The sequence below is a fragment of the Sus scrofa genome, chromosome 13 (genome assembly GCF_054392235.1).
Source record: "Sus scrofa isolate SSC_HxYL_T2T_F1_AM1 chromosome 13, Sscrofa_HxYL_maternal_Yorkshire_Landrace_v2.0, whole genome shotgun sequence".
Taxonomy (NCBI): domain Eukaryota; kingdom Metazoa; phylum Chordata; class Mammalia; order Artiodactyla; family Suidae; genus Sus; species Sus scrofa.
Genome location: NC_139395.1, coordinates 103008333 through 103030509, shown reverse-complemented (window position 1 = coordinate 103030509; position 22177 = coordinate 103008333). Strand labels below are relative to the sequence as shown.

General features: G+C 36.2%; 2 long non-coding RNA genes across 3 annotated transcripts in view; one reads left to right on the top strand and one right to left on the bottom strand.

The window, feature by feature from the left end:
- The window catches only part of LOC106505376 (uncharacterized), a 675862-nt gene that overhangs the window by 186714 nt on the left and 466971 nt on the right, over positions 1-22177 (bottom strand). The window lies entirely within an intron of this gene.
- The window catches only part of LOC106505379 (uncharacterized), a 916097-nt gene that overhangs the window by 877349 nt on the left and 16571 nt on the right, over positions 1-22177 (top strand). Inside the window, exon 9 of the long non-coding RNA XR_014824119.1 lies at positions 13566-13704. This is a non-coding gene — a long non-coding RNA (uncharacterized LOC106505379). The remainder of the gene's footprint in view (positions 1-13565; positions 13705-22177) is intronic.

The window sequence follows — 22177 nt, the reverse complement described above, 5'->3', positions numbered from 1 at the left end:
GTTCCCAGGCTAGGGGTTGAATCGGAGCTGTAGCCACCGGCCTACGCCAGAGCCACAGCAACGCAGGATCTGAGCCGTGTCTGCAACCTACACCACAGCTCATGGCAACGCCGGATCTTTAACCCCCTGAGCAAGGGCAGGGACCAAACCCGCAACCTCATGGTTCCTAGTCGGATTCGTTAACCACTGCGCCACGACGGGAACTCCTTTTTTTTTTTTTTTTTTTTTTTTTGTCTTTTGTCTTTTGTTGTTGTTGTTGTTAAATATGTTGACCCTCATCTAACCTGCCTCTCACTTACCATCCAGTTATTCTTGTATCAGTTTTTATAGTGATGATAGCAAAACAGTGATTCCTGATTCCACAATGCTTCCTGTATTTATTAGTCAGCAGCCTACTGTAAGGAACAACTTTCCCTTCTTTTCTTATTTATTTATTTGTTTATCTATCTATCTGTCATTATCAGATTTATTTCATGATTTTAGCCTATTACCATTATTGTTCCCTTTTTGACCCCTGGGAGTTATTTCCAATTGTGAAATCACCAACATAAAGCAGAAAAATCTGAAACACATAATATTAAATTGACCATGAAAGAAGCACATGTTTATAGCAGGAAAACTAACACGAGAATGCAAAGCACTGCCTTGTTCAACCTCAGTTGGGACTTGCACATCCATGTGGATTGATGTTAAAAATATATTTTAACAAGTAGACAAAATCACAAATACAGATTCTGTGAATAATGAGAATCAACCGAACCAAAATCCTCACTGTCCCTGATAAATGTTTGTGCCCATAGGAACATTAATCAAAGGTCTTATGAAACAGTGTAGTTAATTTTTCCTTTATTTTTCATAGTCTTAGTGATTTGCATGAAGAATTAGACAATGGTATAAAGTTATGAGTCATAATTTTGTAATTATTTAAATTATTTGCTTGGCTGTAAATATTTCTTATTTCTTTTATTTGAAACTAGCATCTTTAAAGACAGTGAATCTCAATTGAGAATATATGTCAGACTTACCGATAGAATGTTATAAAAATACAGATATCTCGGCCTTACTCTTTTTTTTTTCCCTTTTTGTCTCCCCTATGGCGTATAGAATGCCCAGGCCAGAGATCAGCTCTGAGCCTCATATGCGACCTGCAGCAATGCCAGACCCTGTAACCCACTTGGCTGGGGATCAAACCTAGAGCTCCAGAGATGCCACTGATCTTGTGGCCACTGATCCTAGGAATAGGAACTCCTAGGCCTTACTCTTTACCTACTGAATCTCTTTACTTTACATTCTAGGTGTATTTTTTTGTATAGTATATATGTATATATATATAATGTTTCAGGATTATTCTCTATAAAAATTATGCCTATCTTTTTTTATAAATCAGGTGTCACATTCACTGACTTTTTCAAAATGGGCTTAATCAGTTATCTCTAGAAATAGTTGTCTAAAATTCTATGTGGAATGATGTTATTATCATGTTTTACATGTCACAGAAACAACTAACACATTTGGTCATTTACAGATTCTTATTAAAAACTGTCATCAATTCTTTCAGTTTAAAAAAAAATTCAACAAGAAATTAACAATAGCCATTAAGTCTCTGTCATCTAGAGTCTTTGTTTTACTCTGATGCTGTGTGATGACTCCTCTATAAGCTACCAACCAGGGTTTTTGTCTTTAACAGACAGTGTGTCAGAACACCCTGGAAAAGTGCTATACCAGACACTTCACACTATTGACCATTCAGAGAGGAGACTCTTGGGTAAAGGCTTCTGAGGACATCACTTCTATGAGAACCCTGTCACTTTAATACCTATTTTCCCCCTTTGCTATCCTTTAAGTACTTGGTTTTTCCCTCTGTTTTTAGCTAGTTTTATCCAGCAAGAGTGAAACAAAAATTTCTCACTTATGGATCCCCCTTTAATCTTGTTCTTACTCTTTCACCCCTGCTCAGCTCCTCCTAGTAGAAACAAGACCTTCTTCCCAGCTCCCTGAATTCCACCTCGGGGAAGTACATGACAGTGATTATGCTTAATGTAGACTGCCATTTTAGAAGAAGTGGACAGAATAAGACGGTAGGTATTAAAATAGTGGCACATATATCTCATTTCTTTATACCAATGCAATAATGAATGAGACATTTAGCACAGGTCAATATCAGTGAGGAAAATGTTGGAAGTTCAAACATACCTTTTTTGTCAGTTGTAGTTAAATAAAATGCATATATGCAGATTTTTGCTATTAGTATAGTTGGCCTTTGATCATTAATGACAAAAAGGGTGAAACTACAGCATGGATGACCATGGGAAAGCCTGCTGCATCGGTGCCCTTAAAATACAGGCAAAAGACCTTGAGAGTGGAGACCTTGAATTCAACTGTCTTTCAGTCTCAAAACACCTCCTACTGTATGGGCTCAAGCTCCACATCAAGCTCTTCATTGTTCCCATGCCATTGCACATGTTAACCTTGACATTATTAATAATCTCTAGGACCCTCTTATACTTTGTCTTTTGTTCTCTTAGATCATGAGGATATAGTTTAGATTTATTCCCCAATAGAAATGCTATCATAAAATGATAGAGTACCTTGATAGCCTCATTTTAAATGTCTTTTATTCTCTCAGTATACATTCTCTGTCTATTATCCATGTTTACCACTACTTTTTTTGTGAACCACTTGATAAATATTTTCTATCTTCAACTTCTGAAGTCTTACAGATGGTTTTTAAGAAGACCCATGCTTATACCATCAAAAGATTTAATATGGCTTCTTTCTACACATTGTGACGATAATACCCAAAGTTATAAAAACCTGGCACATTGATAACAACAGTGAAGATAGTGATTTCACACTCATAAGCATATCGTACTTTCTTTCCAGTTATGTTGCTCTAGCAATAGATTGTTTACTATTTCCAATTTCCAGGACCTGAACTTTTTTATTGAGTAAAAAATGTTAGAAGATAATATTCTAACGAAAAGTTGAAATCCTGGTTCTCACATGTTATGAACAAGGGTCAAAGATTTTAACTCATTAATTAAAGAGAGAGCAAAAACTGATTTGAAGAAAAGTCAAATTTCCACAGGTTTAGAGTGAGAAGACAAATATTAAAATGAATTTATAAATGGATGTAAAGCAGGGAAACCTGGTCAGTATGCACAGGTCAGTATGCCTTGGTCAAATGCATGCCATCAGGTACAGATTATATGTAAATAGGCAGAAATTATTTGTAATACTATTTATTCATTTTTTATTCATTTTTTAGAAGTTAATGTCTATCAGTATAGCATTATGAAATACACTAGTCAAAGACAAAAAGATTCATTAATCTTCAGAAGCAGTGGTGTTCCACTGAAAATATATTCAGTGGTCTCTTTTATCCATATTTTCCCCTTTTGCATCAAAATAAACTCAAAGAAAATTACTAAGCATGGTTCATTAGATTTGGCCTTATTATTTACATACATATAACAAAAGTCTTAATTTATTATGTAGTCCTTCTCAAGATCTTTTTTGAAGAATCTAGAGCCATGCTATATTGAACAATCTCAAAATGAACTTCTTTCTAGAACGTGTCATGAGGAATCAGATGGGATTTTAATTTTAAAATCTTCTATTATTTTCTATCCTGAGGGTAAGAAATCAAACACCTGCTCTCCCCTCCCCCTAAAAAAGAAACTCTTTACACCAGATTTCACCTGCAGTATATGTATATTTGAATGAATTTTCCTCCCACTTCAAGTTTCCCAAATATCCTTAGGTTTCTTGGCATGCTGAGAAGTGGCCTTTCTTACCACCTGTAAGGCTGAGTCTCTACAGCCAGTTGTCAAGGCAGTTTCTCTGAGAGGATTTTGTAGACATCAGCTTAATAGGTAAAGTCAATCATAGTGTCTAAAAAAGTGGCTTGTCACACCTGATTAAATGAGCATTATTCTCAGCTATAACACTCTGTGAGGATGTGGTTGCATAATCAATTTTTCTGACTGAGTCTATGTTAATCAAGTCTGTTAATAACTGAATGAACATGAAAAATCAGAAGATATAACTTCTAAAGAAGTCAATGGAAATCAGATAGTATTTTTAACTATTTCATTCCAGTTTACAAAAGTAGAATCTATCAAATTGTCCTGGCTCACTAGATTTGGGGTTGGAAGTCTTATGAAATTGTTTCATTCTTGACTAAGCCCACTCTGAAAAGTTGCCTAAGTAGGAATAAAGTTTTGTTTTAAAGGAGAGGGTCAAGAAATTTCAGTTCGCAATATTTAAATTATATGAATGTGATTTTTAAACTTGAGAAACACAAACATTTAAGAGAATTCAGTCTCAGTCTCCCAAAGCAATAGAAATTAGAGCAAAAATAAACCCATGGGACCTCATCAAACTGAAAAGCTTTTGCACAGCAAAGGAAACCAAAAAGAAAACAAAAAGACAACTTACAGAATGGGAGAAAATAGTTTCAAATGATGCAACTGACAAGGGCTTAATCTCTAGAATATACAAGCAACTTATACATCTCAACAGCAAAAAAACCAATCAACCAATGGAAAAATGGGCAAAAGACCTGAATAGACATTTCTCCAAGGAAGATATGCAGATGGCCAACAAACACATGAAAAAATGCTCAACATCGCTGATCATAAGAGAAATGCAAATCAAAACTACCATGAGATACCACCTCACACCAGTCAGAATGGCCATCATTAATAAATCCACAAATAACAAGTGCTGGAGGGGCTGTGGAGAAAAGGGAACCCTCCTGCACTGCTGGTGGGAATGTAAACTGGTACAGCCACTATGGAGAACAGTTTGGAGATACCTTAGAAATCTATACATAGAACTGCCATATGACCCTGCAATCCCACTCTTGGGCATCTATCCGGACAAAGCTCTACTTAAAAGAGACACATGCACCCGCATGTTCATTGCAGCCCTATTCACAATAGCCAGGACATGGAAACAAGCCAAATGTCCATCGACAGATGATTGGATTCAGAAGATTTGGTATATATACACAATGGAATACTACTCAGCCATAAAAAAGGATGACATAATGCCATTTGCAGCAACATGGATGGAACTAGAGACTCTCATACTGAGTGAAATGAGCCAGAAAGACAAAGACAAATACCATATGATATCACTTATAACTGGAATCTAATATCCAGCACAAATGAACATCTCCTCAGAAAAGAAAATCATGGACTTGGAGAAGAGACTTGTGGTTGCCTGATGGGAGGGGGAGGGAGTGGGAGGGATCGGGAACTTGGGCTTATCAGACACAACCTAGAATAGATTTATAAGGAGATCCTGCTGAATAGCATTGAGAACTATGTCTAGATACTCATGTCGCAACAGAAGAAAGGGTGGGGGAAAAAACTGTAACTGCAATGTATACATCTAAGGATGACCTGACCCCCTTGCTGTACAGTGGGGAAAAAAAAAAAAAAAAAAAAAAAGAGAATTCAGAGTAAGGTACGTATTATAGATATTTCTTTTGCTCACTTGCTAAGGTTCCCAGGGGAGAAGAATCATTGCTAACAAGACATGTACATCTTTTGACTTTTCCAGGACTGGAAAACATTGCCTGAAAGTATTTCCAACACTATTGGATGTGAGTAATGAGCCATAGGAATTTTAAATTAGACCCCTTTGTCTTCTTAGTTAAATTTAGCACTATTTACATATAAAGATAGATAAGAAACCAGTCAGCTAGAGTAAGAGGACACACAATTTTGATGACTGTGGACCTATTTTAGAAAAATGGTACACATTTTCTAGCAGGCCTTACGGGGATTGTTCTCTAGAAATGAAGATATGGAGAAGTGGGAAGGCAGAAACCTTTGGCTATCTTAGTGATTCTCTAGGAGTAAATGAATAAACTCCTTTTGAAATTGCTACTGGAAAAAAAATAGAGAATACTGATAGAGCTATATCCCAGTGTGGGGTTTGTATGAAGTAGTATTTTCATTAAGTAGTAGAATCTTGACGGAATTTCCACTAACACAAATCGACGACAGCAGAAACTATTAAGATAGCATTTAAAGGCTTGGCTTACTCTGTATACCTCCTAATTCGATTCTCCATACAGTGGGTATTATAATATGATATACACTTTTCTGTGTGTGCAGAGGATGAATGGCGAATAAGACAAACTCTTTTCCCCCCAAAAGCTCAGAATATATTGTATTGCAAGTCTTTGGCATTTTATGGATTTTTTTTTTTAATTGGGAATTTTACAATATGAAATCCTACTGGGTCAAGATCAGGATGTTCAAAACAAGACTAGTTTTCGCCGCAATAATTATTTCATTAAAACAAGACAAAATTCATAGAATAACTTATTGTTCTGCACACTGAATCAATTTGGCTTTATGAAAGTACACACTTATAGTGGCCTTAGTTTCCTCATTTTGTCATAGACCAAGGGAAAATTCATCATGAACTTCACTCATTTGAGAATCACTAAGTTTGACAAATAAAGAAGTTTTGTAGCATTATATGTTCTATTCTTTCAGTTGGAAGAATATGTCACATCACTGAGCAGGCAAGGGGAGAAAGAGGAATAGGTCACATAGTCACAGACATGCCGGCATGTCATCAACCAATAAGAGATAAGTTAGGATAATATCCAATTTTAAAATGTACCACACTTCCTAGGGGCTTCCTATCCACTTTATATATATATGAATTTTTAATCAAATAATTCCATAACGTCTTGGGAGAACCTGGAGCCCTGGTAGAATTTACATTTTTATTAGGGGATCAGGAAAAGGGAATTTGAATTGCTAGGGACATAACGATTGGAAATTTAAGTACGAATGGGTTTGAGGATCTGAGGATTGCCTGTGGTTTTAGGCATCTGGAAAGCAGGTAATAAGGAGAATTGGAAATGAAAGAAGATCAAGAAAAATACTGGGAGAAAACCAAAAATAAACCAAGAATTCTGACTGCTTTTTGTTTTCTTCTTAAGATGCTGTTCCAACACTTTTTAAAATAATCATCTCCCCCTTTTTTAATAGGAATTTAAACAGATGTATACAATATAAAATGGATAAAAACTAAGTGGTTCTGGTTGAAAAGGGGAGGAAAGATATAAGGCTATAGCTGTTGGAGCTATGCCCTTAGCAGTCATGGCTGCCTACATTCAAAACCAATGGTTTTGAGAGGAGGATTTAAGACTGTAAAATAATGACTGCAATTGGTGGGAACTCAGAGAACTGATGTAAATATTCTGAACTTACGAAAGGTCAAGAGCCATTTGTGTTCTAAAAACATGTAGTTTTGCCAAGTGCTTACATTTTGTCTAAATTATTCTGTAATGCCGACATGTTTAAGTAGGCAAAAAGAAAAGCAGAAAAGTTTGGATAAATTGAATATACACCTTTCCCCATAAATACTAAATTTATTTTGTATGATGGATTTTGCATGATGGATTCTCCCCCTCCAAATCCATATGTTAAAATCCTAATCTCCAATATCTTGGTAGCAGAGATAGGGGCTTTGGGATGTAATGAAGTCCTCAAGGTACGGCAGAAATATGTATATTTTTATCCCATGAAAGGTATAAGGAGACCCTGGAGACTCCCTTGTACCTTCTGTCATGGGAGGATGAATCAAGAACACAGCCATTTACAAGCCAGAACGTATGCTTTCACTGAATCCCTAATCTGCTGGCCCCTGGCTCTTGGACTCCCCAGACTCCAGAACTGTGAGAAATAAATGTTTGTGGTTTATAAGCCACCAGTCTATGGTATCATGTCATAGCAGCCTGAAATGAGCAAGATATTTAGATTCTTTAAAAACAGACACAAGATAATAAGGGAAGAAAACAATGATTAGAAGATACTTTGAGGAAAATTTCTGAAAGAAGTGAAAACACTAGACAAAAATGTCTACACAAGACAGCTGTGAAGGTGAAGGTGACTCAGGTCCTAAAAACCCAACCAATATTCAGCACAATAGTGAGCAGGGACCTGTTTTCCTAGTGGAGTCTCAGGCCATTAATTGGAAAGAATTAATCAAAATTCATAGTAGCCAGGTTGCTGAACCAATTTACACATGTGCTATTAAAAAAAAACTGTTGGAAGGGGGAGTTCCCATTGTGGCTCAGCAGTAACAAATCTGACTTGTATCCATGAGGATGCTGGTTCAGTCCCTGTCCTCACTCACTAGGTTAAGGCTCTGGCATTGCCTTGAGCTGTGGCGTAGGTTGCAGACACGGCTCAGATCCTGCATTGAGTGGTGTAGGCTGGCAGCTACAGCTCCGATTCACCCTCTAGCCTGGTAACTTCCATATGCCATGGATGCAGCCCTAAAAAGACAAAAAAAGAAAAAAAAATGGTGAAGGGAACAGTGGGGATGGAGAAAATAACCAAAGAAACAAGGATATAGTTTTCATTGTCAAAAAAATGAATGGCAAAGTTGATGTTATCCACATACTAAAATTTTTTTAAGCAATTTGAAAATCTTGATTATAATTTTTACTCCAAACTATGAAGTCAAAATCTGCTTGCTGTTATGAGCCAAAACCAAACATCTACAAATAAAAAAGGCAACTATCTTTATATCTCAGCACCCCAACACTATCACCTAGGCCAGCTAGTATTAACATGATATATTCTTCTGTTTTCAATACAGTCACTTTAAAAAAAGATACACATATATACCTGAAGAGTGATTTTTCCTAATTTTTTCAAACAAAAATGGAATCACCACACTATGCTATATTTTTCTGTAATTTTTCTTTTTTAGTGTAATACAAATGTCCCTCTGGATCCATTGATAATGATTTAAGGAAAACATTCACTTGGCTTAAAACAGTTTTTCCATTCTTTTCATGAGGCTGTCTTTTCAGTTCAACTCTCCATTTACCTCCTTATCTATCATTTTCTATCATATCACCTTCTTTTATTCTTAGTATATAATTTCTCTCTGAAATTCTTATTTTTTTTTACTTATTTATTTATCATCTTCCCTAGTATATGAGTCACCAAAGACACAGTTTTCTTCAGAATTTGCTTTAATGACAACATTTAAAATAGGGCATGAGCATTGTAGGTATATGTTAAGTGTTTGTTGAATGAATAATGAATAAGCTCATTCCTTTTTTATGGTTACATAGCATTTCACAGCATGAGTGTATCTTAACTTATTCAACTTTTCTCCTCTTAATTGACAATATAGTTTGTTGATTTATTTTGCCACTCAAATAATGCTGCAATGAACATATTCCTTATCTATCTGTGCTTTTATTTCTGTTTGATAGAGTCTCCAAATTGAGATTATTTGGTTAAAGGGTATATATATGTGTATATATTTTTTTTTCAATTTTAATATCTGTTCCAAAGGAGTCATAGTATTTCATGCTTTTGCCAGCATGAATAATCCCATTTCCTCACATTCTCATTGGCACAGGGCATTATATATTAAATACACATACATATACATATTTTTGCCAACATCATGGATTAATAAAAGTAATATGTCACTAGTGTTTCCATTTTTTTCCTGATTACTAGTGAAGGTGAACATCTTTTCATATATTAATGTCCATTTTCACAGGCATCTTCTTTGTGACTTACTGGTTTACATCACTGGCAGTTTTTACGTCTTCTTATCAACTATTTTTGCTGTTGCTGCTGTATGTATTACAAAATTTTCTCTCAGTCTAATCTGTTCTTAGACTTTGTTTATAATTTTCTTTGTATGCTATATTAAATTTCTTTGCAGTCAGCTCTCAATCTTTTCCAGTGATATTTCCTTTATTGCTTTTGAGTCTCCCCTTATTCTTCCAACATGGTCATACAAATATTCTCCCAATTGATTTGCAAATATTTTGTGTATTTTATATTTATATCTTAAATCCATCTAGAATTTACTCATTTATTTATTTATTGGCTGTGCAAGGGCATGCAGACATTCCTGGGCCAGGGATTGAAACCATACCACAACAGTGACCCAAGCCATTGCAGTGACAACTCTGGACCCTTAACTTGCTTCATCGCAAGGGAAATCCTCTAGAATTTACTTTTGCAAGTGATATAACAAAATGATATTACTGCTTTTATGTAGATGGGTTGCTAATTATGCCAAATGTAATTATCAAATAAACAATGGAAAGAAACGCAATCTTTATTAAATATTAAGTTCTCATGTGTACATTTTGGATTTTTATTTAATTCAATTAATCCATTTGTCTATTCTTGTTTCAGTAGATTTTATAAATATATAATATTTATAAGTAAAGCTTTGCAGTATGTTTCAAATTTTGAGTGGGTCCTCCTTCATTAGTTATCTATTTTAAGGACTGTTGGGCAGGAGTTCCCCTAGTGGCTCAGCAGTAATGAACCTGACTAGTATCCTGACTAGGACATGAGTTTGATCCCTAGCCTTGCTCAGTCGGTTAAGGATCCAGCATTGCCATAAGCTGTGGTGTAGTTCACAGATGTGGCTTGGATCCCGTATTGCTGTGGCTGTGGTGTAGGCTGGCAGCTATAGCTCCCATTTGACCCTGAGCCTGGGAACCATATGCCGCAGGTAAAACCCCAAAAGGAAAAATAGCAAACAAAAAATGTTGGGCAGTTTTCTATTAAAATTTTAAGATAGACTTAACCTTTTTAAATAGGTATTCTGGAAGACTTTTTAAATTAATTTTATATGATCATTTGGAAGATAGAGGTTTTAATGACATAGAGTTGACACTGTGGTTGTTTTCCCATCATTTATTACTTCTTCTCATGGTTTGAACTCATTTGATTGCAAGTATTCATATGTCCACCATGTAACCCATCAGCTTAGAAAAATGCTAAATCTTTCTGCGTTTCTAGGGTAGGGGCAGATGACACAGAGTGATCAACATTATCCCATCTCCTGGCTCCTGTTTATGGACAGTCCTGTGACCCAAACTGGGCGATGAGGCATAAGGAGAAAGATCTTTCCTTATTCCTATAACAGAGCTCCCATATATAACCTACTCTATCTGTCTTCCTCAAGCCATTTAGGAAAACTATAGCCTGGACATTGTTGTCAGTGCTTAAAGGTCCCCAGAGGGAACAGAATGAGGATCAAACTGTCAAGTTGAAGGCAGAATAGAAAAGCAAAACGATATATTGGTTCACAGAATCCCCATCTAAACTTTCACTTCATAATCTAATACATCGGAGTTCCTCCTGTGGCGCAATAGGATCAGCAGTGTCTCTTTAGCCCCAGGATGCTATGCAGGTTCCATCTCTGGCAGGCACTGTGGGTTAAAGGATCTGGCACTGCAGCTGCTGCATAGGTTGCAATGGCGGCTTGGATCTGATCCCTGTCCTGGAAACTCCATGTGCCGTGGGGAGGTCAAAAACAGAAAAAACAAAAAAGGAAGCAAAAACAAATACAAATTTCCTTTACCTATGCATCTTAGACTTCCGCATGAAAAAGAGTCACATAAAAATCTTGTTGAAACAGAGGTTTCTGCCCTCCCTCCCAAGATTCTGATTCAGTAGTTCTGGGCTAAGTCTGTGGAATTTGCATTTCTAACAAGATCTCAGGAGACACTAAGGCAGCATACTCACTGGCCACATTCTGAGAAGCAGTATCCTGTATTGTTGCAGCCAGTCTGAGATTCATTTTCTCTTATTTGCAACCAAATGCATCCTAACAGACACACCATATAGGATACAGGAGTGTGTTTTGTTTTTTTCAGTCATGTTTCTTGTCCATCAGTAAAATTTGTTTGCTTATTTATCTCCTTAACTTTATACTTTTCTTCATCTAAGTCCCTTTCTTTTTATGACTAATTTATTCCTTAAGTTAGTTAGAGGTTTTGTCAACCAACTTAAGTACTACAAGCATTTTTTTTTTTTGGTCTGTGTGTGAAACCTATGTGTGCACATGTGTGTTTATATATATATATATATATATAGTTTCTGGACATTAATTACTGTTCAGAGAGTTTATTAAATGATTCTCATTATAATCTCTGGTTTTTTTTAAGATATAAAATTTGTTACATTCAGGATTCTGGCAGAAAACAGTCAGCACACTCTTTGTCATTGATGAAAGTTTAATAGGCTATTTACAGAGGCGTTAACAGGTTTAAAGAAACATGGTTGAGATGGGGAGACATTCAAGTGAAAGATCAAAATAAATAGTTTTCCTACATGCAGAGATTCATAAAATGTTTCACCATGAACACTGAAAAAAACCCAACAACAAATGATTTTGGTGGATCAAATTAAAAGAAATTGAGGAAAACTCAACAAGAGCAGAGGAGTATATGTGGTATAAAACAAAGTGATATGGCAAAGAAAAATCAAGCATTACGATCTATGAAAAATAGAATAAACTCTCCAAGTCAAAGGTTAAAAAATGGAGTCATAAACTTTTTAAAAAAGATAAATATCTAAAAATAAATGTTGTAGAAAGACAGAAAATCCGTTGATAGTAGTCGAGAACTAGGCAGATGCTAACTCAAAGAAAGCAGTTATACTAATGTTGGGATTGGGCAAAAGAGAATTCAAGGAGAAGTTCATTAAAAAGGAAAAGAGGTATATTGGTTACTGATAAAGTTATGAGTCAATAAAATATATAAAAGTCATGAAATTTTGCTATACGGATTTGGAAATTTTCTTTTTTTAAAAAAATGTATATAGTTGATTTACAATATTGTCAATTTCTGCTGTACAGCCAAGTAACCCCGTCATACACACACACACACACACACACACACACACACACATTCTTTTTCTCATATTATCTTCCATCATGTTCCATCACAAGTGATTGGATGTAGTTCCCAGTGCTATACAGGAGGAACTCATTGCTTATCCATTCTAAATGTAATAGTTTGTATCGACTAACCCCAAACTCCCAGTCCATCCCACTTCCACCCCTCTCCCCCTTGGCAACTACAAGTAATGTTACTGATTCAAACAGCAGGGGAAGCTGACAATTTTACAGTCATAGTGGGAGAAAACAGTGATCAGATGACTAAAATTTAGAAAGATAAATATCAAAGGTAGCAAAGATTTTCTGCAAAGGGCTTTATAGGAAACATTTTAGATTCTGTCAGTAACTCTCTGCTGTAATGTGAAACCTGTCAAAAATAATACAATAATGAATGGGTATGTCTGTGTCCCAATAAAACTTTATTTACACCAATAGAGGAGAAAAATAACCATTACCACTACCCTCTGAGGTCTTGGCTAAGACTTTCTGTAATGAAATAAATATTGCTAAGGACAAACAAATGGAAGATTATGAACATATATACCTCCTGTATACATGGGAGATACCCAGAGAAATGAATCTTTACTGGTTGATGAAATTCCCTGAGAGGGATCAATGACAACTGAATTCCTTTCGGAGGATTAGTCTTTTGGCAAATAGGGGGAATTCGGAGAGAAAGATTCTCCCTGAATTTGCTGTTTTTCAAGTGTCTACTACTCAAAATAATCAATATACCAAAGTGGCATATTTTGGGGTGGCATGTCCTAAACTCCTATGGTTTTTTTTTTTTTTTTTTTTTTGGAGAAAAACCCTAATATTTCACAGTACCAAGGCATTTTCTTCTCTTGCAGGGTCCTGATTGCTCCTCTACTCCCCTTCCACTTGAAGACTCTGACCAGAAATCTGGGCCTCAATCTGATGTCATTGTGCAGGATCCAACCACAGTGATGGCCTCAGTTGGTTCAGAGAAGAGAAGACAACACCCTGGAGGTTAGAGGAACTCTTTCCACTAGCACAAAGTAGTATGTGTAGTATGTGTGTACTATGTGCATTAATGGGAATATTTAGTCTGGATTGATTGGACAATTTTACATATAACCTTTTTCAGTTTACAATCCTGTTGGAAATATAATTAGTTTGGAAAGGGGACCTCTGATCAGTTCTCCCATGTTATGACAGTTAGTGGAGTGAATGCCACAAGGTCAATGTCAGTCTTAGGCCACTCCCCTCCAAAGTAGCTTTGACAATGAGACATGCACATCTTTGGCCCTTAGTCAGTGGGCATGTTCTTCCCACCCACCATGGCTCTCTAGTCTGAAGGCACAAGGACCTTCTCCCAACTTGCACCCTTCAAATTTCTCTAATAATTCTAGGGGACACCTATCAAGCTGAGTGGTCTCAGTAAAATTTCTTCCACGGGAGACTTAAAGTGAAGGAGTGGTTCTTCCTCAGCAGCCAACCTACATCTGGCAGAAGTCTGAGTGTGCAGTTTACATAGGCTGGAGGTGGTGGATGGGCAAAGATTACAAAGCTGACTTTCTGGCCCTCCTTTGCAGAATTTACGTAATTTGGCTCAGCCCATCACAGTAGAATGTGAGAATATTTGTCACCGATTTTGTGTGTATGTGACCTCAGCCAAATCTGAGGTAGAAAGAGTTCCAATATAAAATTTTGTTACAAAAAACTTTTTTGGTTTCTGTGGAAATTCCTTTTTTTTATAAAAAGACCATGTAACATTTTACACAAAGAAAATCTTAACAAGGACTCCAAATTAGAAATTACTCGGGCTACATTTTAGGAAATAAACTATAAAAATAAAGGCAGATATTTAGACATGAAGAAGACTTCTCTATGTAACCCCTGGGTTAACTTGGGAAATCAAAGCTAAAATTAAATTCTAACTTGAAATGAGCAATGAGAACACTATTTGGTTCATCATGTGAATGTGATTGAAAGGCTACACAGAGGAAAATACATAGCTCTTAAAATATTTGTTAAAATACATATAGAACTGAAATTAAGTGCAAATAAAGATGTTCTGGGACAGAAAGTAAAAGACAGGTACAGGCTGGGCTATAGCAATGTGCTGTCCAGTTACACCTGCATATGGTTGTCGTAGTAACAATTGAGATTCAAAAAATATGGGCTAAGAGGATGTGACATCAGGTATACATTATATCTCACTAATCAAGATTATGAGAAAACATTGATCCTTTAAACATCTGATGGGATACAATGCCAAGAGACTTATTAAATTTGGTCAGTTTTCTCATATTCCCTACCTGAAGCCATTCTACAGTTGAAAATAAAACAAAACAGAGTACAGAAACGTGACCTTGCAATTGTATAAAATGGAATTAAATTGGTTTAAGTAAAACACCAAGCAGACTGCAGTTAAATGAAATGTTGGTATCTCAAGTTAAGTAATTCTATCCTAATTCACTCTGCTGTAATAAAACATTTAAGCATACACATTATGGATATAAGGTCACCCACTGTTTTGAGTCTCCCAAAAAGAAGCTCATAGCTAAGTTATAAATTAATTTAAAAGGTTTTATAAAATTGTAAATGTTTTGCTGAGGCTTTAGAAATGCTTCCATGGGAAATTACTAAGAATGCAATAAAAATATTTTGAACAGACTTAAACTGGCAATTTAAACTTTTCTAATATGAAAGATGATTATTCTTCAAAACCAGCTCAGCGTCTGAATTTTTTTAAGATTTGAATCTATTCAATAAATAATAAATAAATACTTCATCTTCTTCCTTTTTTACTCTTAGCAGAAAATTTTGAATGATTTTAAGAAAGCAAAACTAATGTGCACTACTTTGAGATGAATGTAAATTTGACTTTTAAATTTTAGGGTTAGCTCTATTTTATGTTGATTTAATTGTGTCTTATTCACAAGTTTAAATATCCAGTCATACTCTATTCAGTTTTTGATTACTACTGTTATGAATTTCTTCCAATATAACATTGACTGTTATGACAATGCAAAGCAGAAAAAAAATGAGTCTTATCTTGCCATAGAAATAAAATGGGAATATATTTAAGAATTATACATAAAGAAAATAAATCACTTAATTAATAATAAGTGGGGTGGTTTGGGTTTATTCTCTTTTTTCCTGTCCTCAGATTGGAAATGCAAGGAAGGGAGAAATAAGTTCTACCAAGGGCAAGGAGGTTCAGAAAGACCCCATAGGAGTCATAAGCCTTGAAATAAATCTTGAATGGCATGGTAGTGTTTGTTGCTAGATGGGCAACAAAAATATATGCATATGTGCCCCTTCTCACTTCCTTTGTCCTTTCCTGCTAAAGAAGGAAGATTAGGGTTATGCAAACCACAACTACGTATTGTGTGGAGTAAATTACTTTAGGCATGTCTTTTGACTTCCCAGATATAACCCTTATGTTGAATGTAGCATCACATGAGGGAATCATTTTCACTAGTGTGTGTTAAATGTTGGTTCATGCAAATAGGTTCTGCTGACATTGTAGTTCTACAGTTGTTTACTCACTACTGTAATTATTACCATACCACATCCATGAAACTAGTTGTCAATTATCAGTACTTTTAACCTTGTCAGGAAAGGGTAAATAATATCATAAAAACAGTTTTGAAAGCAATGACAGGAGTGGAGCGGGGGGCGGGGGACAGAAACTAGAAAAAACATAATAATATGCAAAAATGTTTCACAAAATAAAAGGGGAATATTTACTTAATGAAATATAGAATATCCACCCAAAAGTGGACCCTGAATAATTGATCATAATTAAAGTATATTCCTCTAAATTTAGCATACTTTTTTTAAAAGAATGTTTCGTTAAAAATTTCATATAACCAAGGAAATTTCCCCATGAGTTGAAAGGATCACCATGAAAGACTTCTTGCACTCTGTGGCTTTACCACTACTCATTTCCTTGCATCTTTCCTTCTTGGACACAACTTTGGTCAACCTGAGTTTTGTTTCAATATTTTCTTACTAAAGTATGCATTTTTCATTCTCTTTTAAAAAATCATCTGACATCAAAGCATTTTTACTCATATTGAAAACCCTTGTCAACTGCTGTTTGTTTCTCTTTGGTAACATCACCAATCTCCCTGGATCTAGGCAATCTTAGCAGGATATATTCCTTTCCCATGTTCTCTTCTTCTATTTCCTGCAGTGTCTAATGTAAAACAGATTTTAAAGTTCATAATAGAACAGAGGTCAACATGAAAGACTCTAGGATCCCGGCCTTTGGTTTTTGCTTCTGGTCTTTATTATTATAACAAATAGTTAGTTGAACTATTATTTTCCATGTCATGTAAAAATATTAGAATGACCGCCCTTTCTTTTTCATCATAGATCAAGATTTTCAAATATGTAAGAACAGATATAAGGGGGAAAAATGTTACAGTAACATGAAATAATCCAAATGAACTGGAACATTCTTAGGTTTCTAAATAAACAGCAAGCGTAACATCTAAGCTTTTTTCCTTCTCTCCTGTTTTGGTCCAGAATGTGTCTTCAAATAGTCCAAGGTTAATGCCTCTGCCTGTGCTTTAGATTCTATCCCCTGCTGCTTCTTCTGGGAACATACACTGAGAATTCTCTCTTTTTCTCCATTTCAGAACAACAGCCAGCCTTGTCCCATCTCCACAGCACCCACAGCTTCTGCCCAACTCTCTTTTCTTCTACACAGCCAAAATTTTATACTGGGAGGCCATTATTCTCACTTCATTTCTCACCTTCTTCTACTTCCTTAACCCACTTCAGTCTAGTTCTATCAGAATCACACTGACCAAGTAACTGACTAAAGTCACCAAATCCAAAGGCCATTTTGCAATGCTTCTCTCAGCAGCATTCAACTGAGAAGGACCTATCCTCCTTCCTGAAATGCGCTCACATTGGGCATCAAAGCCCTACATGAGGGGACAAAAAATGATTAATTTCATATACTCCCTACAAACCTCCCCCTTCTAGGGCCTTTCTCCCAATCTGAGAAATTCTAATTCTTCTACTTTACTGTCCCCTGGGATTTTGAGACATATACTCTATAAAAGAGGAGAAAGACAATAGGTAGACTCACTAAAATAGATGTAATAGTACAGAAGAAAGAAGTGGTATTTATATAATAGTGTGGACAGACAGAAATGGAAGAGAAAAGCCAAATATATTCTTTATAAACAAAATGGCTTTATCTCTTGTTTCAAGATTTTTAACTCTGAGGGAGATGGAAAACTACTGAAATGTTTTAAGAAAGAGGCTGTGGAGCAGGTGTAAGCTTATTGAAATGGGGCAGGATTAAAAAGAATTTTAGTGAATATTTAATTATTAACTGGAGGTACAGGAAAAGATGGTAGGGCAGGAAAATCCCGGGCTGACCTCCTCCCATGGTCACACCAAAAGTCCAATTACCTGTAGAGAGACTATATCTGAGAACAATCTGAAGACAAACAAAAATATTTTCTACAACTAAAGATAAAAATAAAAACCAGGAATTCCTATTGTGGCTCGGTGGGTTAAGAACCTGACATAGTCTCCCTGAGGATACGTGTATGATCCCTGGCCTGGCTCAGTGAGTTAGGGATCTGGTGTTGCTGCAAGCTGTGGTTTAGGTCACAGATATATAGGCCTGAAACTGCAGCACCAATTTGACCCCTAGCCTGGGGACTTCTACAAGCCACAAGTGTAGCTATAAAAAGAAAAAAATAGCCACACTGAGATAGGTAGGAGTTTGAGAGATGTCATCTGGCCAGGACTCATGTCCTCAGTGTGTCACCCGCTGGTGGGTGGGGTATGACAACCTCAGAGGTCACCCCTGAGGAGTGAGGACTCTAAACTCCACATCAGGCTGCCTAGCGTGGGGAGCTAGCACTGGGAAGACAAGGCCCTATAACATCTGACTTTGAAAATAAGGAAGCTTGTGTCTGGGAGAGCTAGCTGGTGGGCTATAGGAAACCCAGACTCTGCTTATAAGAGGCTAGTGCAAAACCTCACTCAGTCTGGTCCCAATGCAGAAAAGGTAGTCTAAGAAACACATGGGTCATAGGTGAAGGAGATACATTGACTAATTTTAGGGAAGATGCTGAGGGGAAGGGATTCATTGGAATTTTCTCTGGCTATGAAACGAAGGAGCTGGAAGGCACATTTCTTTGGGGGAACGTCTCACCTTCTACCTAGCTGACCTGATGCTAGCAGGTACCATTTCTGACTCTCTCCATCTAACTGACTAGCACCACTTACTCTCTCTAGGGTCACCTAGGGGCCTGACCTTATAGGCAGTCCCCCAAAGTGTCGCCTCTCTGCCCTGCTAGTCCCAGTGGGTACCCTTGGCCATCACTGAAGCTTCTCCAAAGCAACCCTCTACCCCACCAGTCATGATAGATACCTTTGGTTAGGCCTGGAGTCCCTCCAAAGTAGCCCTCCCATTCCTCCCATTCCTCACTCAGCACTGAAGAAACCTACCCCCCAACTCCACCAGTTTTGGTGAGGCACTTGTCTGGCACTGACATCCCTGCAAATTTGCCCCTTCCTGGGGTCTGACCCCACGTACCAGAGTGCCTCTGATGGTTGTGACAGCCTTTCAGCTAATTGTACCAGAGGCCAACCCCATACACTAGTATGTCCCCAGCATTTGCTGTCCAGCCATGCAGCTCACACAAAGGACACTCCTGGAGCACACAGCTGGGAAAATGGGCCCCATAGAACACCTTCCACACAAAGCTACACCTTTAAAACCAGGAACTGTAGCTGATACACCTAATACCTAAAACAAATTCAGAGAGTTAAGCAGAGACAAAGAAATATGTTCCAAATGAAAGAGTAAGACATAACCTCAGAAAAATAATGGCATGAAATGGAAATAGACAATCTTCCAGATAAATGTCTCAAAATATTTCTTATAGAAAAGCTCCTTGAATTCAGGAGAGTAATGGAGGAACACAATAAAAACTTCAAAAAAGAGACAGAAAATATAAAAACAACCACTCAGAGATGAAGTATATGATAACTGAAATGAAAATATACTAGAGGGAACCACTAGCAGAATTAAATGATATAGAAAAGCAGACCAATGATGTGGAAGATAGGCCAGTGACAATTGCCAAATCACAAGAGCAAAAAAAAAAGGGTGGTTTAAGGGATGTCTGGGACAACATCCAACACACTGACATTCACAGTACAGAGATCCCAGAAGAGAAGAGAGAAAACAAATCTATTTGAAGACAAAATGACTGAAAACTTCTTTTTCAAGTTGGTGAAGGAAACAGACATTCAAGTCCGGGAAGTACAGCAAGTCCCAAACAAGATGAACTCAAAGAGACCCACACTAAAATACTTTATAGTTATGATGTCAAAATTAAATATCAAGAAAGAATTTTAAAAGCAGCAAAAGAAAAACCAAGTTACATATAGCCCTCATAAGACTATTGGCTGACTTTTGAACAGAAACTCTATAGTGCAGAAGGGAGTGGTGTGACATATTCAAATTGGTAAAAGGAAAAAAAAAAAACTTACAACCAAGAATACTCTATCTAGCAAGGTTATCACTCAGAATTAAAGGAGAAATAAAGACTTTCCTAGACAAGCAAAAACTAAAGGAGTTCATCACCACTAAACCACCCTTACAAGAGATGTTAAAGGAACTTCTTCTTCTTTTTCTTTTTAGGGCTACACATGCAACATATGGAAGTTCCCAGGCCAGGGACTGAATTGGAGCTGCAGCTGTCTGCCTATACTACAACCATGGCAATGCCAGATCTGAGCCGTGTCTGCAACCCACACCACAACTCACCACAACTCCAAATCCTTAACCCACTGAGCAAGGCCAGGGATTGAATTTGCATCCTCATTGTACCAGTTGGGTTCTTAACCCACTTAGCTACAATAGGAACTCCTAAAGGGACTTCTTTAAATAGAAAAGAAAAAATAATAACTAGAAATATTAAAATTATTAAAGAAAAAGATCTTTCCAATAAAGGCAAATATTTGGTAAAAATAATGGAACAGCCACCTACATAGTTGGTATGAAGGTAAAAAGATAAAACTAGTAAAATCATATAGATCTACAATAATTAGTCAACAAATATACAAATAAAATGTAACATTAAAAAAATAAAACATAGTGGAGGAGGAGGCAGAGGAGTACATATGTTGTGCTTTCAGGATGTGTTCAAACTTAAGTAACCATCAACTTAAAATAGACTGCTATATACTTAGGTTATTATACAAGAGCCTCATGGTAATCATGAATCAAAAACTGATAATAGAAACGCAAAATATAACGAGAAAGGAATACAAAGCATAACACTAGCACTAATTTGTCATCAAATCACAAGGCAAGAGAGAAGAAGAAAGGAACAAAAAACAGCAACAGAAATAACCAGAAAACAACTAACAAAATGGCAATAAATACACACCTATCAGTAACAGCTTTAAATGTAAAATGTAAATGGCTATCATCAAAGAGAACACAAATAACAAATGTTGGTGAAGTTGTGGAGAAAAGGGAATGCTGGCACACTGTTGGTACAGCCACTCTGGAAAACAGGATGGAAGTTTCTCAAAAAACTAAAAATAGACCTACCATAAGATCCAGCAATTCTACTCCTGGCTATCAAAAGAACCAAAAACAATAATCCAAAAAGATATATGCAACCCAGTTTTCATGGCAGCATTATTTACAATAGCTAAGATATGGAAGAAGCAACCTCAGCATCCATCAACAGATTAATGAATAAAGATGTGTTTTATATATATATATCTTTATATATATATATAAAGATGTGTGTGTTTTATATATATATGTGTTTTATATATATATATATATATATATATATACACACACAGTATTTCATTGTTTTTATATATATATATAAATACAATGAAATACTGCTCAGTGTTAAAAAAAAAAAAAAGAATGAAATCTAGCCAATTGCAACAACTTGGATGGACCTAGAGTGTTTTCTGTTAAATTAAATAAGTCAGAGGAAGACAATACTATATGATTTTGCTTATATGTGGAATCTAAAAAGCAAAAGAAAGAAAGAAAGAAAAAAAAAAAAAACAGAAGCAAACTTATAGATACAGAGAATAAACTGGTAGTTGCCAGAGTGGAGAGTGGTGAAGGATTGGATGAAATAGGTGAAGGTGAATAAGAGGTACAAACTTCCAGCTATAAAATAATGAAGTCATGGGGATGCAATATACAGCATGTTGTACACCTGAAACTAACATAATATTGTATGTCAATTATATTTAAATAAAAATAAATGAAATATACAAAACAATTAATTGGATTTTTGGATATCTTCAAAGTTGTTGACATGACACCCTTATAAGTAAGGGATAGAGAGATTTTGAAAACATTCTCAATGGCTAGACTTTTTCTTCAAACTCCATTCTCATATCATATCATATGGACATTCTCATTCTCAAATCATATGGACAATCCATATCAGTATGGATTGTCTCAATG